The following is a 15,133-nucleotide window of genomic DNA, read 5'->3' on the forward strand; positions in this document are numbered from 1 at the left end:
AAGAAAGGGGAAAGAATGAAGGAGACAACTAAAAAGAAAAAGAATGAAAAAGAGGGACAGAGGGAGATGGGGAGAGAAAATGAAAAAGAAATAGAAGAGAAAGAATGAAAGATAAAAAAGCATGAAAGAGGGAAGCAGAAAGAATGAAAGATTGAAAGGGACATAAACAGAAAAAAGGGAATAGGAAGGAGAAAAAGAAAAAGAGTAACAAAGAGAAAGAGAAAGAAGGTGATGAAATGAAAAGCGGAAAAAAAGATAAAGAATGAAGATGAGAATGAAAGAGGGAAAGGAGCTAAAAATGAAAAGGCTTAAACTGCTGCTTCAGACCCTTTCCAGTCAAGTCAAATCCACAAGCATTTATTAAGCACCTACTATATGCCAGGCACTGAGCACCGGGGATACAGAAAAAGACAAAGAACAATCCCTGCTCTCAAGAAGCTCACAGTCTTATAGGGGAGACAATGTGCAAACAACTGTGTACAAGCAAGTGATATACAGGATAAACTGGAGATGACATCAGAGGGAAAACACTAAGGTTAAGAAGGACCAGGCTCTGTGACTGAAGTCGCTAAACTTCTCTGAGCCTCAGTTTCTTTGTACATAAAATGAGGGGGTTGTAAATGGTTGGGCTCTGTGGTCTATGCTAGATCTATGACTATGAGTCAAATCCAGACTCTGACACTTAATGGCTACATTATTCTGGACAAATCACTTAGTCGCTCTGAGTTTCATTTTCATCATCTGTGAAATGAAGTCATTGGCATCATATTGGCAAAGATGACCCAAAGGGAAAGCATATCCATTCTCACTGGGGATATGAGAATGCAGTCACACTAAGACAACTTTAATAAAGTTGTAAAACGGTCCCTCAATTCTGGAAGGCAATTTGGACTATACTCAAAAAGTCACTAAACTGTGTATAATCTTTGACCCAATGATAGCACTACTAGATTTATACTTCCAATGAGATCAAGGCTAAAGGGTAAAGGATCCATAAATGCAAAAATATTTACAGCAGCACTGTAGCAAAGAATTGGAAAATAAAGGAATAGCCAGCAATTGGGAAATGGTTGAATGAAATATGGTATATAAAGTAATGAAATATTCTTGCATCATAAGAAACGATAAAAGGATTGGATTCAGAAACCTAGCAAGAGCTTTATAATAGGTGGATTGGCCAATGAGGGCCCCAATCTCTAAAGCCTATTGAGATATTCCCTACTTGGTCTCTGTCCAAAAGCCATAGTAGAAACTTGCACAGTGCCTAGATTGGGTCATAATGACTCAGAATTAGTAATATGTAATGATGGAATGCCTTCTAATTGACTTCTGAGTCATAAGGACTGACGACTTAAGAAGATGAGCCAGAACTGAGCATGTATACAAAAGCCTCTAGCAGCTGATCTCTCTCTCTCTCTCTCTCTCTCTCTCTCTCTCTCTCTCTCTCTCTCTCTCTCTCTCTCTCTCTCTGTCTCTGTCTCTCTCTGTCTCTGTCTCTGTCTGGGGCCAGGAATGGGAAAGTACTCCTTGGCCATATATGTTCTCCATGTATGTACCTCACTACAATTCTACTTTAATAATGGTCCCACCCTCCTGTTTTGGGAGATTTTTAAAAACGACATTTGTCCTCACCTTCTCAGTAAATATCTCTTTTGCAAAAGTTCATTGATGTCAGCTGGTTGCTTGATATGGGGTGGGGGACTCAATGGGGGTGCAATAGCTACACTGTTAGAAGCTAGAACCCATTAGGATAACCCCTAGAATCCTGAGGGAAGGAGTAATATTAATCCTCCTAGAGACCCATCCTGCCAATGTACCTTGGGTGAGGGGCCTCAGAGGGGGTGCCACATATCTAGGAACTAATGCAAAGTGAAATGAGTAGAACCAGAAGAACAATTTATGTGGTGACTATGATGGGGCACTAATGATGGACCTCTAAAAGACCCTGGACTTTCCTACATGGCCCAGGTCCCTGGTATTCACCTGGGGCACAGGGCCCTCCTGGGTCCTTCTCTGTTACCCCCCAGTCACCCAAACTATTGGCCACTCCTTGACCACTGTGTAAAAGGTCCATCTTGCCTACATTAAGGTTCTCCGATTTCCAAGAATCTGGCCCAGTTGTATTCTCATTACGAAGGCTCAGATTCTTAAAATCTTGCCCACCTCTATCAGTGTTCAAATAAACCTTGTCTTTGGCTGAAAGAAGGCTTGGGTTGAATTCTTCGAGGCAGGACCTGCATTGCTTGCCCTTGAATTTCGGGGTCCTGTCTCTCCTAGACCACAACAACTACAACACTGTAAAGAAAAACAACTTTGAATGACTTAGGAACTAAAGAGTACAGAGCAGCTAGGTGGCACAGTGGAGACAGCACCGGCCCTGAAGTTGGGAGGACTTGAGTTCAAATCCAACCTCAGACTAAACACATAACTCTTACTAGCTGTGTGACCCTGGGCAAGTCACTTAACCCCAAATGCCTTAAAAAAAAAAACCTAATGAGTACAGTGACCAATCAGGCCTTCAAAGGATTAATAATGGAGCACACTGTCCAATTCCTGACTTTGAGGTAATGGAGGCTAGATGCAGAAAGAGACAAGTATTTTCAGATATTGCCAATATGTGGATTTGGTCACAGGGGAAGGATTTTTTTAATAAGCAGGGGGATTTGAGGGGACTGAGTAATCATGGTCTTTAAAAAAAGAAAAGAAAAGAAAAGAAAAGAGCCATTCTTTTAGTCAACAAGTATATACTAAGTGTGGGGATAAAATAATTTAAATTTAAATTTAAAAAACCTGGTCCCTGTGCTCTGTTGGTCAGACTCAATGGAGCACAATGTGCAAGCCCATCCTCTGGGCTCTAGATTCCTTTTCCTTTCCTGCATTCTGCATTACCAGCATGGAGACAACTTCACAACATGGTTTAGTTTTGCAGTCTTGGAGGCAAATGGTCCTTGAGAGCCACAGCTTAATATTGGGGCTCAAGCCCCACCTTTCCTTAGCATTCTTACTCTCCTCTTCTGGGGCTAACATCAGCATCTATAGAATTTAGATAATTTTTTTCTTTCTTTTTTTTTCCTTTTAGTGAGGCAATTGGGGTTAAGTGACTTGCCCCAGGGTCACACAGCTAGTAAGTGTCATGCGTCTGAGACTGGATTTGAACTCATGTCTTCCTGACTTCAAGGCCAGAGCTCTATCCACTGCGCCATCTAGCGGCTCCTAGATAATTTTTTTTTAAAAAAATCTTCTTTTAAATAGAAAATAGAAGGCATTTGATACAGAATTTTTGCATGATGACATAAAAATAATTTTAAAACTAGCTAGTGTTTGTTCTGAATGTTGGTAGCCCCTTCATGGTTTTGTTACAATGAAACTCTGAACTGAAGCTATTTAATAAAATACATTTAAACAGAAAAAAAATTTTTCACATTCTGTTGAAGGGAATAATGTACAAATAACTATATGTACAATATTATAGAAACATTTAAATAAACACAAAAGAGAACAGAAGAAGGTTTGGAGGGAGACAGAGAAGCTGAACTTTAAAACTAACACATTGAATATATTATATGCTTTTTTTAAAAAAGCAAGCTATTTGTAATAGCAATTCCTGATTTCATATGCAATTCTATTTTTCTGTTCTTCTATGGAAATATCTAATGCCTAACAAGTTCAAAATAACAAAATTTTTTTTTTAAATTTAAAGGAAGTGTTTGGCTTAAATGGTCTGTGATATTCCTTCTCTAAATCTCTGATCTTATGGAACCCTCATGGGGATTACAACCTAGTAGGGGGAATGAGATAGGCGCCCAAAAAATTATAATAGCAAATAGGGCACTATAAGTAGTAGAAGAGCTAATAAAGAAATACTGTGTGATGTAGAAATGAGGGGACATCATTTCCAAAGTGGGGAGGACAACCTTGATGGAAGAGAAAGCACTTGAGTTCAGTCTTAGAGGATAGGTAAGATTGAAACAGGCAGAGGTGAAACCCATGAAGACGGTGGTGGCCAGATGAGTGGATAGGGAACAGAGATGAATGAGGCTGGGACCCGATAAAGGAGAAAAAGCATTTAACAAAGGACAGGGTGTGGGATATGGGGAAGAGGGAAGAGTCCAAAGAGACTCTGAGTTATCTAATGGAGTGACTGGGAGGATGTTAGTCTAGTTAATTAGCCAACAAACATATTAAGGACTTACCAGATGCTAAGCACTCAAAAACATAGTCCCTGCCTTCAAGGAGCTCACAATCTAAGGGATGTGCTGCCCTCAGCAGAAATAGAGAAGTTGTGGAAGGGCATTTTTTTTCCAGGTTTCCTAGCTGGCCTATGAGTTTTTGGTAGATTAGATTACAAGACATGATGATCTTTACAAAACAGGGCTGCTCAAGCCCATTTGAGTCAATGGGGTGGCCATCCATTTTCCTCTTTTCCACAGGTGAATGTTAAAAGCATCCATATGCCAGAATCAGAGGGAAATCTTTCAGAGTATAGAATTAACAACCCAAATCATTCCAAACACAATCTGTTGTGGTCTAGTTGGAACATTCTTTTCATTTGGAATTTTCTGTTTACTGACAATTTGGTGTTGTGGAAAGCACCCTGAATTTGGAGTCAGAGCCCCAGGACTCTGCCACTTACTAGCTGTGAGAGCTCTCTGGACCTCAATTTCCTCATCTATAAACTATCGAGCCTCTAAGATTCTTTCCAGCTCTAAATGCAGGATTCTATGATCCTAAAGATGTGACTGCATTACTCTTCTGCTCAAAGAAAATTCCTCCATTTCCCTCTGTCATCTTTTGTCTCTGCCCTCTCCTCTAACGTTCTTTTGCCCTAAGGACAACTAGCCCAGAAAGCCATGCATGCTCATCCTTTCCTGGACTCCTCTCCTTAGGCCAAATGGAAGACCACTGCACAAGTCAGAAGGACTTGCTGTTAAAGCCTGCTTCTGAATTTTGCTGGCAAGGAGATCCTGGACACGTCATTTCAGTTCTCTGAGCCCCACTTTTCTTACCAGTAAATGAGGAATAAATAATAAGAGTACCCACCTCACACTGTTCCCATGAGGATTAAGTGAGAGTAGTGTATGGGAAGTACATTGCAAATCTTTAAATGCTGAATTGATGTTAGCTATTACTGTTGTTATTATTATAGTATCCATAAATGATTTACATAAAGGGTCTCCACCTACCAGACTCTGGATTTTGGTCCTCATCATCTTTCAACTGACCCATCCATCCTTTCCACACCAAGGTTCATATCCTTGGCATTATCCTCAGCTCATCACTTCTACACACCCACCTAGCTAATTGATTGCTAAACCTTGTCATTTCTGCCTTAATAGTGACCTTAATCACCTGCTAATTTGTCTCCCTGACTCATCTCTCCCCCAAAATTTATTTGCCACATGGGCAACAAAATAAGCTTCCTAAGAAACAGGTTTGGTGGTACCAGTTGAAAACCTTCAGGATCTTCTTTTGTCTCTAGGATAAGAGACAAACTCATTAGTCTGGTTTCTAAGACAGGCAATCTGACTCCAGCGTATCTGTCCAGCAACCCATCCTGCACACAGCCCCCGTGGTGATCTTCCTAGACAGCAGGTCAGACTCTGTCATACACATACTGCCCCTCACTTAAGAAACTCCAGTGGCTCCATATTACTTCCAGGATCAAATATAAAATCCTTTTTGGCTTTTAAAGTTCTTCACAACCTGACCCTCCCTACCTCTCCAATCTCCTTAAGAATTTCTCCTCTCTGGGGACAGCTAGGTGGCCCAGTGGATAGAGCACCAACCCTGAAGTCAAGAGGACCTGAGTTCATACCCAGCCTCAGACCAAACACTTGACACTTACCAGCTGTGTGACCCTGGGCAAGTCACTTAACCCCAATTGTCTCAGTTTCCTCATCTGTCAAAAGAGCTGGAGAAGGAAACGGCAAACCACTCTAGTATCTTTGCCAAGAAAATCCCAAATGGGGTCACGAAGAGTCAGACACAACTGAAAAATGACTGAAATGAACAACTCTGACTAAGGATTAATAACAGCTATCTACAGCACTTTATGATTTGTAAAGCACTATATGCACATTATCTCATTTTATCCTTACAACCACCCTGTAAGGTAGGTGCTATTATTATCCCTATTTTAGAGATAAGCAAGCTGAAGGGGGGGAAGCAATTAAAAAACTTGCCCAAGGTGGTAACAGCAAGTGAATATTTGAGGGGACATTTGAACCTGGGTCTCATTGACTGAGCCAGGAGCTCTACCCTTATGAGCTCCATGCTTAGCAGAATGCCTGGCACAGAGTAGGCGATAAATAAATACTGGATGACTGACCACCACACAGAACACTGTCTCTACTAGAAAGGAAGATGAGACCCTTTTGTTAATTAATTTATTATATTATATATTATTATAGTTATTATTTATTTTAAACATTTTCTTCTTAAATTTTGAGTTCCAAATTCTCTCCCTTCCTCCCAGCCCCTCCCCCACCCACTGAGAAGGTAATCGATGTGATATTAATTATACAATACATGGAGTATTTCAAGCTAATCTCAGAACAGTTTTGTTTTATATAATTTTCAGCCACTTTTCACTTTTGTCCAACTCTCCATGACCCCATCTGGGGTTTTCTCATCAAAGATACTGGAGTGTTTCGCCATTTCCTTCTCCAGTTCATTTAACAGATGAGGAAACTGAGGCCAGTAGTTTGTGTTATATTCATATTCACATTCCCTTTCATTTTGGGGCTCACCAAGTAAGGGACAGTTAATCATCTTTTCTAATTCAGGCCCAGACTACTCATCTGAGTGTGTCTATCATAGCTTTCCAGCTACCCAAGATCTTCCAAGGAATTTGGTCAGTGAGAAGTGGGAGCCCATGCTTGGGCCTCAGGGTGATTCGCTGGCTTACCTAGGAGGAGTACAATAGAAATGTGAGGCCATAGCTCTATCTGAAAAAGCAGGCCAAAGATTCCAGCCACTGTCTGCTTCACATGAGGAGCATGACAAATCATGACTCCAAGGTGTTATGAACCACTGATAATAATGACAACTGCTGTTGATGTAGCACTTTAAAGGTTATGGTACCCTTTAGATACTGTGACCTCTTCACTGAAGGGCACAATAGGGCTAGGGGTACTTTATCCCCATTTCACAGATAAGTAAACAGAGGCACTCAGCTATTAAGTGACTAGTTCTGATCACACAGCTATTAAATGTCAGAGGCAGAATTTGAAGACGGCTTTCTGAGCAATAACTCAACAAGCAGTTTTTAGAAATTTCATTGATGTCTTTTATTTTTATATAGCTTAAATTTCTTCCTGTATCCCTCTCCCTCTCCTCCCTCAGAGAGCCATCCTACATTAAAAAACAACAATTTTTAAAGAGGAAGAACAAAAATAAACAAAACCTATCACTATATTGAAAAAATCTGACAATATATGCAATGCTCTATGCTCGTGGACCCCCATCTCTACAAAACAGTAGGAAGAGGTCTCTTTGGGGCCAAGTTTGTTCTTTCAGCAAGCATTTATTAAGCACTTGCTGTGTGCCAAGCTCTGTGCTCTGCGTCTTCAAACAAACCATCCTTGCCCTCATGCTGGCCTTAAACTGATTGGAAATAGTTAATAACATCACCAAATAACAGTCTGACTAGACGTTGCCCGGCTCCCAAACTTGATACTAACCACACGCCCTATAAAAAGTTTTGCTTAATCCACGTTAACTTCACACATGAATTTAATATCACGTGGCTTGTATATGTTTATGTGTCCTGTGGGGCCTCATTTCTATTAATAAGTTTGTTTACCCAAACTACTTTGTCCCAGTGCTCCCTGCCCTAACCCCCCCCCAAGAGAGTATATTTTGTGCAGTCAGTGTTAAATCTGACACCCCTGGCTGTGAAAAAGGAAAAGCTGCAAAGTTCTCAAACGACTTTAGGACCTAGTAATTCGGCACCACGTAGAATGACCCCAGGACCCAGCCAACCTTCATGACTCCATTCTTGAAGAAGCCTCCTTCCTAGGTGCTGGAGAACAGCAAATCCACACTTATTTGCACCTGCATAGGTTGTCCTTCCTTCTGCCATCAATAAGAAGGTACGCTTCTTGAGGGCAAGTACCATTTCTTTTCTTTTTCTTTTCTTTTTTTTGCCTTATTTCCCAGCTCTAAGCAGGGCATGTAGTTGGCATAATAAATGCTTGTCAAATTGAACTGTACATACCAAGGAACGTATCCATGTGGCTTGCCTACCATCTGGCATAAAGGTTCTGATTCTGCTGCCAGGAAAGGATGCAAGGGTGCCCAGAAGGATGAGGGGACTTTCCACACCAGGGTTTCTTAACCTTTTTGGTATCCTGGACCCCTCTGGCAGGCTAGTGAAGCCTATGAATCCCTTTTCAGATTAAGACTCTTAAATGCATAAATAAAGTTATGGTTACAAAGGAAAACAATTATACTGAGATACAGTTATAAAAATAATTTTTAAAAGATAGGCAGACTGGGTAAAAATTTTAAAAAAATCTATGGATCCCTTCTCAGACTAATATTTTAAATGTATTATATGTATGGTTACAAAGGAAAACAATTATATTGAAATAGAGTTATGAAAATATTTTAAAAGGTAGGTGCTATTATTATCCCAATTTTAGAGTTGTCATGGACTCCTTGGCAGCCTGCTTAAAAAAATCTAGGGATCCCTTCTCAGATTGATATTTTTAAATGCATAAAATAAAGTATATATGGTTACAAAAGAAAGTAATTATATTGGTCATCAAAATAGAGTTAACAATTTTATTTACTACTAAGAACCCGAAGTTAAGAAGCCCTACTCTAGATCATGTCACATTAGGACTGGTGGACAGCTAGATGTTGCAGGCATAGTGGAAAAGTGTTGGACTTGGAGTCAGTAAGACCTGAATTTGAATTCTGCTCCAAACATGTACTAGGTGTGTGACCCCAAGCAAGTTCTTAACCCCACTCAGCCTCATCATTCTTCATCTGTAAAATGGGGATGATATAGCACTTACCTCATAGGTATTTTGTGAGAATCAAATGATACAATACAACTGAATTGTTTTATAAACCTTAAAGTGCTATGTAAATGTTTGCTGGCATTAAGAAGACATGCAATGTTCCACACCCATACTTCCCCAACTCTGAAAAAGAAGGGAAGGAAGAATACTTTCTTAACTCTCCCCTGAAGCCAAGACAAGCATCCCCTTTTCAAGGTTAAAATATTATTAGTCTTTCCCATGTTCCTGTGAATTTGTTCCATCCCATAGTTTTCTTCCTCACAATGAGGTCCAACTGTGCTGAGAAAATGGGAGTTTTGAAGCAATTATAGGAAAGTGAATAGAGAGAGGTAACTTTGGAGCATGGGGAATTTGGAAAGCCAACAAGCAGATCTGGACTAAGCAGCTAAGTGTGGCATAATGGGCTCCTGTTGGTAAAGCAAAGAAGTTGCTTGGTTTGAGAATGTAGGGGGTGGGGGAGGGGAAATGCACACAGACACAAACAAACAAACTTTGCCCATCTTACAATTAATTCTTCAACATACTGACCCTGGCTATCGATGTGATGATGGGTACGTTGAACAACAGAATTACCCAAAAACTTGCCACTTAGAATATGTAAGTCCAAAATATTCACTAGGTTGAATAAACTTGTATTCTTCCAGTGCCAAGCATCTTGGACAAGAACAGTGCATCCCTCCTGGATTTTGAGTCCTCATACACGGTTGGATTAGTAAGTGCTCTCTACTTAGCAACAACCAAAGTACATGAAGAAAAGATGGCATCCCATGGGAAGCAACAAAGCTACATGTTATTTCCCAGATTAAACACTAATGCTGTGTATATTTCAAAGTCTGCATATTAGACATCAGACTATAAGCTTAATGAAAGCAACGATAAGTCATCATCATATTTTCCCCAACGCCTTAGCACAGTGTTCTACACTCAACCAGCACTTGATAAATGTTTGGTGAATGAATAAATGAATAAATATCATTATGCCTGCTAATTATTCTATGGTTATGAGGTTGTGAGTTAGATGAAAATACATTCTTTCAAATGTCTTTTGTTCATGGATAGCTGATTTCATTTCCATAAGTCTTCACTATACTCAAGAATAAGGATACTTACTGAAGTTAATTAGGCTAATCAGACTAGGAATGACCTTGCATTCTTCTATTGTGGAGATTAGATGGTCACTCCATCTCCCAAAAGAAGACAATTAATTCATTGTTCTTTTTTTAAATAAACAGGAATTTTCTATTCTTATTTAACTGTTAGTTTTAATATCATTTCCTATAGATTGAAGCCTTCTAAAATCATTATCATTCATTTACTCCTCTAAACCCCTTTTCTTCTTAGCATTAAGATGAAGCTTTGGAGACAAAGTAGAAAATTGTGCAGGGAAGGCCAACATGACTGCAAGCTGTCCACAATTGTTAATTATCCTGCCATGCCATTTAAAGTGGACCAATGCATTTCCTGATCGAGCATGCTTGGCAAGGCGTTAGTAAGATCTGGATCTGTGTTTGTGACAGAATGAGGCATGGAGCAGTTTCTGAGTGAATTAAGTAGAATGAAAGTGAGAAACAAGAGAGAGGGGAGGAGGGGGAGAAAAAGAGAGGAGAGGAGAGAAAGACAGAGACAGAGACAGGGAGACAGAAAGAGATGTGGAGAGATGCAGGGAGAGATGGAGGGAGAAGGAAAGAAAGAGGAAGGGAGAAGGGAAAGATGAAAGAGAAAAGAGGCATTGATCAGTATAGAGAGAGTGAGGGTACAGATGATATGGAACCAGTTGGTCCCATAAAGAGGAATTTGCTCCCAAATTTGTGGGAACATGGAAAGAGTGGTTATTGAGGCTAATGGAGGTTGGAAAAGAGACTGATGCTTCGAGTTACGAGACTATATGAAGCTTTGGATTCTGGTGTCCATTCTTGTAGCAACACAAGCATCTTGGGGTAAAATGAAGAATCCTTTCAGAGGCCTGTATGGCACAGATAGCTCCCAAGTAGTCACCAGATAATAAAAGACAGGTCTCAAAGACAAGGAAATAGACCAAAAATCTAAATGCCTCCCAGGAAAGCTGCAAACAAGAACGACAAAGGACTGAACATCTCATTTCTTTTAAATATGAAAAAGCAGGGAGAAATTATAGTGGCTCACTTGCATGGAGCATGTTGTTTGTATTTCTTCCACAGCCACGTGACAAAGAATTTACAGTAATTTATATATCTATCTCTACATCTATTTATCTATATGGATATCCATCTATTTTGTTGTTCAGTTGTTTCAGTTGTGTCTGACTCTCTGTGACCCCATTTGGGGTTTTTTTGGCAAAGATACTGGAGTGGTTTGCCATTTCCTTCTCCAGCTCCTTTTACAGATGAGGAAACTGAGGCAAACAGGGTTCAATGGTTTTCCAGGGTCACACAGCTAGTTAAGTGTCTGAGGCCAGATTTGAATTCAAGAATATGAGTCTTCCTGACTTCAGGCCTAGCACTATCCACTGCACCACCCAACTGCCTCTGTCTGTCTGTCTATCTATCTATCTCTCTATCTACCTGCATATATGCATATATACACATTTGTTGTTTTTCATCCATTTCAGTCATGTCCAGCTCTTCATGACCCCATTTGGGGTTTTCTTGGCAGAGACACCTGAGTAGTTTGCCATTTCCTTCTCCACCTCATTTGACAGATGAGGAAACTGAGGCAGAGTTAAGTGAACTGCTCAGGGTGACATAGCTAGTAAGTATCTGAGGTTGGATTTAAATTCAGGTCTTTCTGACTCCAGAGCTGGTACTCTATCCACTGTGCCATTTAGCTGACCAGGTAGAGAGACAGATACACAGATATACATATATATACACACACATATACACACATATACACATACCCACATATATATGTGTGCATGTATATATATATACATATATGTGTATGTACATATGTATATATACATACACATTGATAGATATAAATATATACTTATCTATACAGATACATATCTATATAGATGTAGGTCTATAGATATACACATACATACACTGGGTATTCCTAAAGTCTTCCTGCCATTTTAAGCAATTGAACTTTAATAGATGAAATGGCACAAAGACCTTTGGGACACCCTGTATCATCTCCCAAGTAAATAAGTATCATTTCATTTTTGTGTTAGTACAACCAGACCCCAGTCCAGTTGACAATGCTACTCTGTCAAGGTACTAAAGCAAGCTCAGGTGCTGATTAACCACAATAATTAAGATGCTACTTCTTTCACAGTGGACTGAAGACAGAGATGACCAAAGCCAGATAGGGTACCCAAGCCCATTAACAGCTGATATATGTAGAAAAGGGAAATACAGCAGTGTACAGAGAGAGTGCTGGATCTGACATTAGAGAACCTGGGTTCAAATTTATACTCTGCTATTTACGATCTGTATGACTTTGGGCAGATCCCCAAACCTCTCTGGACTCCAATGTCCTCCATTTGCAAAATGAGAAAATGTCTTGAAATTTGCCTCTAACTGTAAAGCCCTGATTCAGTGATACTTTGGCCTCCTATGTGCCTGAAGAGGACTTTTTCCGCAGCAAATCAGGGAACCTTATTGATGAGTCATAATGATTCTTTAACCCATGTGTCAGAGACTCTTACAGCATGAAGGGTCCATGTGTATTTGGAGAGACCTTCTTTCATTTCTCTTAGTTCACACACCCTCATCCAAAAAACCTAGAAAAAGCTATCCATTTCAATTAGGCTATGGACCAAGCCCTCCCTTCCCTTCCTGACCTCCATGTTGTCTCCCCCATTAGAATGTTCATACATGATGTTTACAAGGAGTTTCCTCCTTCAGGGCAGGCCTTATATTTGTATTCCCTCGGCAGTATTTGGCAAGTAGTAAGCTCTTAGTAAGCTCATTCATCCATTCACTTGAAAACATTACAGGGGAACAGCTTATTAAAAGAACGAGGTAAACAAAACTGAACTAATACTCAAATTAGGACTGAGAATTCCTCCAGGGCTGTGCAGCAAATTTTTTAATTCTCAGTGTAAGCATTTACAACTCCGAAATCAACAAACACAACAAACTAAGGCTTGAGTTATTGTTTATTGCTTGTCCAGATTTAAGAAAATGATCAATCAATTAATCCATAAACATTTATTAAGTGCCTACTATGTTCAGGCACTGTGCTAAGCACAGGGAATCCAACAAAAAGCAAACAAAACAGTTTCTGCCCTCAAAGGGCTCCCATTTTAATGAAGAAAACAACATGTAAATAACTAGTGACATAAGACATATTTATACATTATGTCATATTATATTATATTACATTACTATATTATATTATGTTATGTTATGTTATGTTACGTTACGTTACGTTACGTTATGTTATGTTATGTTATGTTATGTTATGTTATGTTACGTTATGTTATGTTATATTATGTTATACTATACTATATTATATTATATCATATCATATCATATCATATATTATATTATACTATACTATATTATATCATATCATATCATATTATATTATATTGTATTGTATTGTATTGTATTATGTGTGTACACATACGTGCATACATGTGTGCACATATGTATCTATGTATATGTGTATGTATGTGTATATACACCTACATAAATACACAGAGTAGCTGGAAGATAATCTCAGAAGGAAAGATTTTAACCTACAAAAGATGAGATCTGAACTGAGCCTTGAAGGAAGCCAGAGAAGGAGAGAGATGCAGGGGAAAAGGGAGAACATTGCAGGTATGAGGACAGCCCAAAGCAAAGGGATGGAGATGGACATGGAGGGCCATGGGGGAACAATCACAAGTAGACCACTGTTTCTGGAAATTCAAGCAAAAAAAAATCTTCAAGCATTCTCTGTCCCTGGGTTCAGTCTTTGCCAACTAGGCAAATATTAAGAACACTGCCCACATTTTGCCACCAAATTTGTCACAGGCCAATGCTCTCACGCCACGGAATCTTCTTGGCAGTGGACAAAAGGACTCTTGGCAGACGGAATCCCACTGAATAAACAGACACTTTTGCTCAAGAGAGAGGAGAAAGTAATTTAATGAAAACTAACAAGCACAAGGACTTTCAGAGAAATCTCGAGCTAGTACTAATACAAAAATCTACCAAAATTACCCCTGTTTATTGAGAATATAATTCTTAATAGCAATCCTAATAATCCTAGAGTTAGATCATTTCTCCTTGAGGAAATTATAAGGCACAGTGAATGGAGCACTGGTCTTGAGGTCACAAAGACCTGAGTTAAAATCCTGCCTCAGACACTTACTGACTGTGTAACTCTGGGTAAGTTAATTAACCTTTAAAAGCCTCAATTTCCTCACAGGTAAATTGAGGGAGTTGAAGTAGATAGCCTTCCAAGGCTCTTCTAGCTTTGAATCTAATTCTATGATCTTTGGCTCAGTTGTGCCCACCTTGACATCAGGCCACGCTGGTTTACCAGGTCTAATACAAGATGGGGGGAAGGGGCAGAAGTAAGGAAGGAAATAAACATTTATAAAGCATTCGTTATATGCTAAAGACTGTGTTAAGTGCTTTTACAAATATTATTATTTGTAAAAATTAATATTGTGACTCTGGGCAAATCCTCTCTTAGCCTCAGTTTCCTCATCTGTAAAATGGGGGTGATAATAGCATCTACTTTATAGGGTCTTGGTAAGGATCAAACAACATAATACAGCTGAAGTATTCCATAAACCTTAAAATACTGTGCAAGTGTTTGCTAGCATTAGTAGCATTATTATCGATCCTTTCCGAGAGAATATGCAATGTTCCATACTCATACTTCCCCAACTCTGAAAAATCTGATCCTCAGAACTATGGTCAAAGGAGAGACAAAGAGGGAAGAACTCGGGAGAGGGTTGAGAATAGGCACAGGGAAAAATAGACTCTTTGGAGGACCTCCATGTTGTTAGGCCCAGTCTGCTACTTCCAAGCTAGAGAGGTCATGTCTCAGGTTCCTGCACTTTGGAAGCCACATTATATATCCTGCATTCTAAGCTCTAGGCTAGATTTTAGGAGGCAGCATTCCTTTTCAAGGGACAAATCAGTTTTGAATTAAGGAAGACCTACCCTAACAGCAATAGA

The sequence above is a fragment of the Phascolarctos cinereus genome, unplaced genomic scaffold (genome assembly GCF_003287225.1).
Source record: "Phascolarctos cinereus isolate Bilbo 61053 unplaced genomic scaffold, phaCin_HiC Scaffold_1;HRSCAF=81, whole genome shotgun sequence".
NCBI lineage: Eukaryota > Metazoa > Chordata > Mammalia > Diprotodontia > Phascolarctidae > Phascolarctos > Phascolarctos cinereus.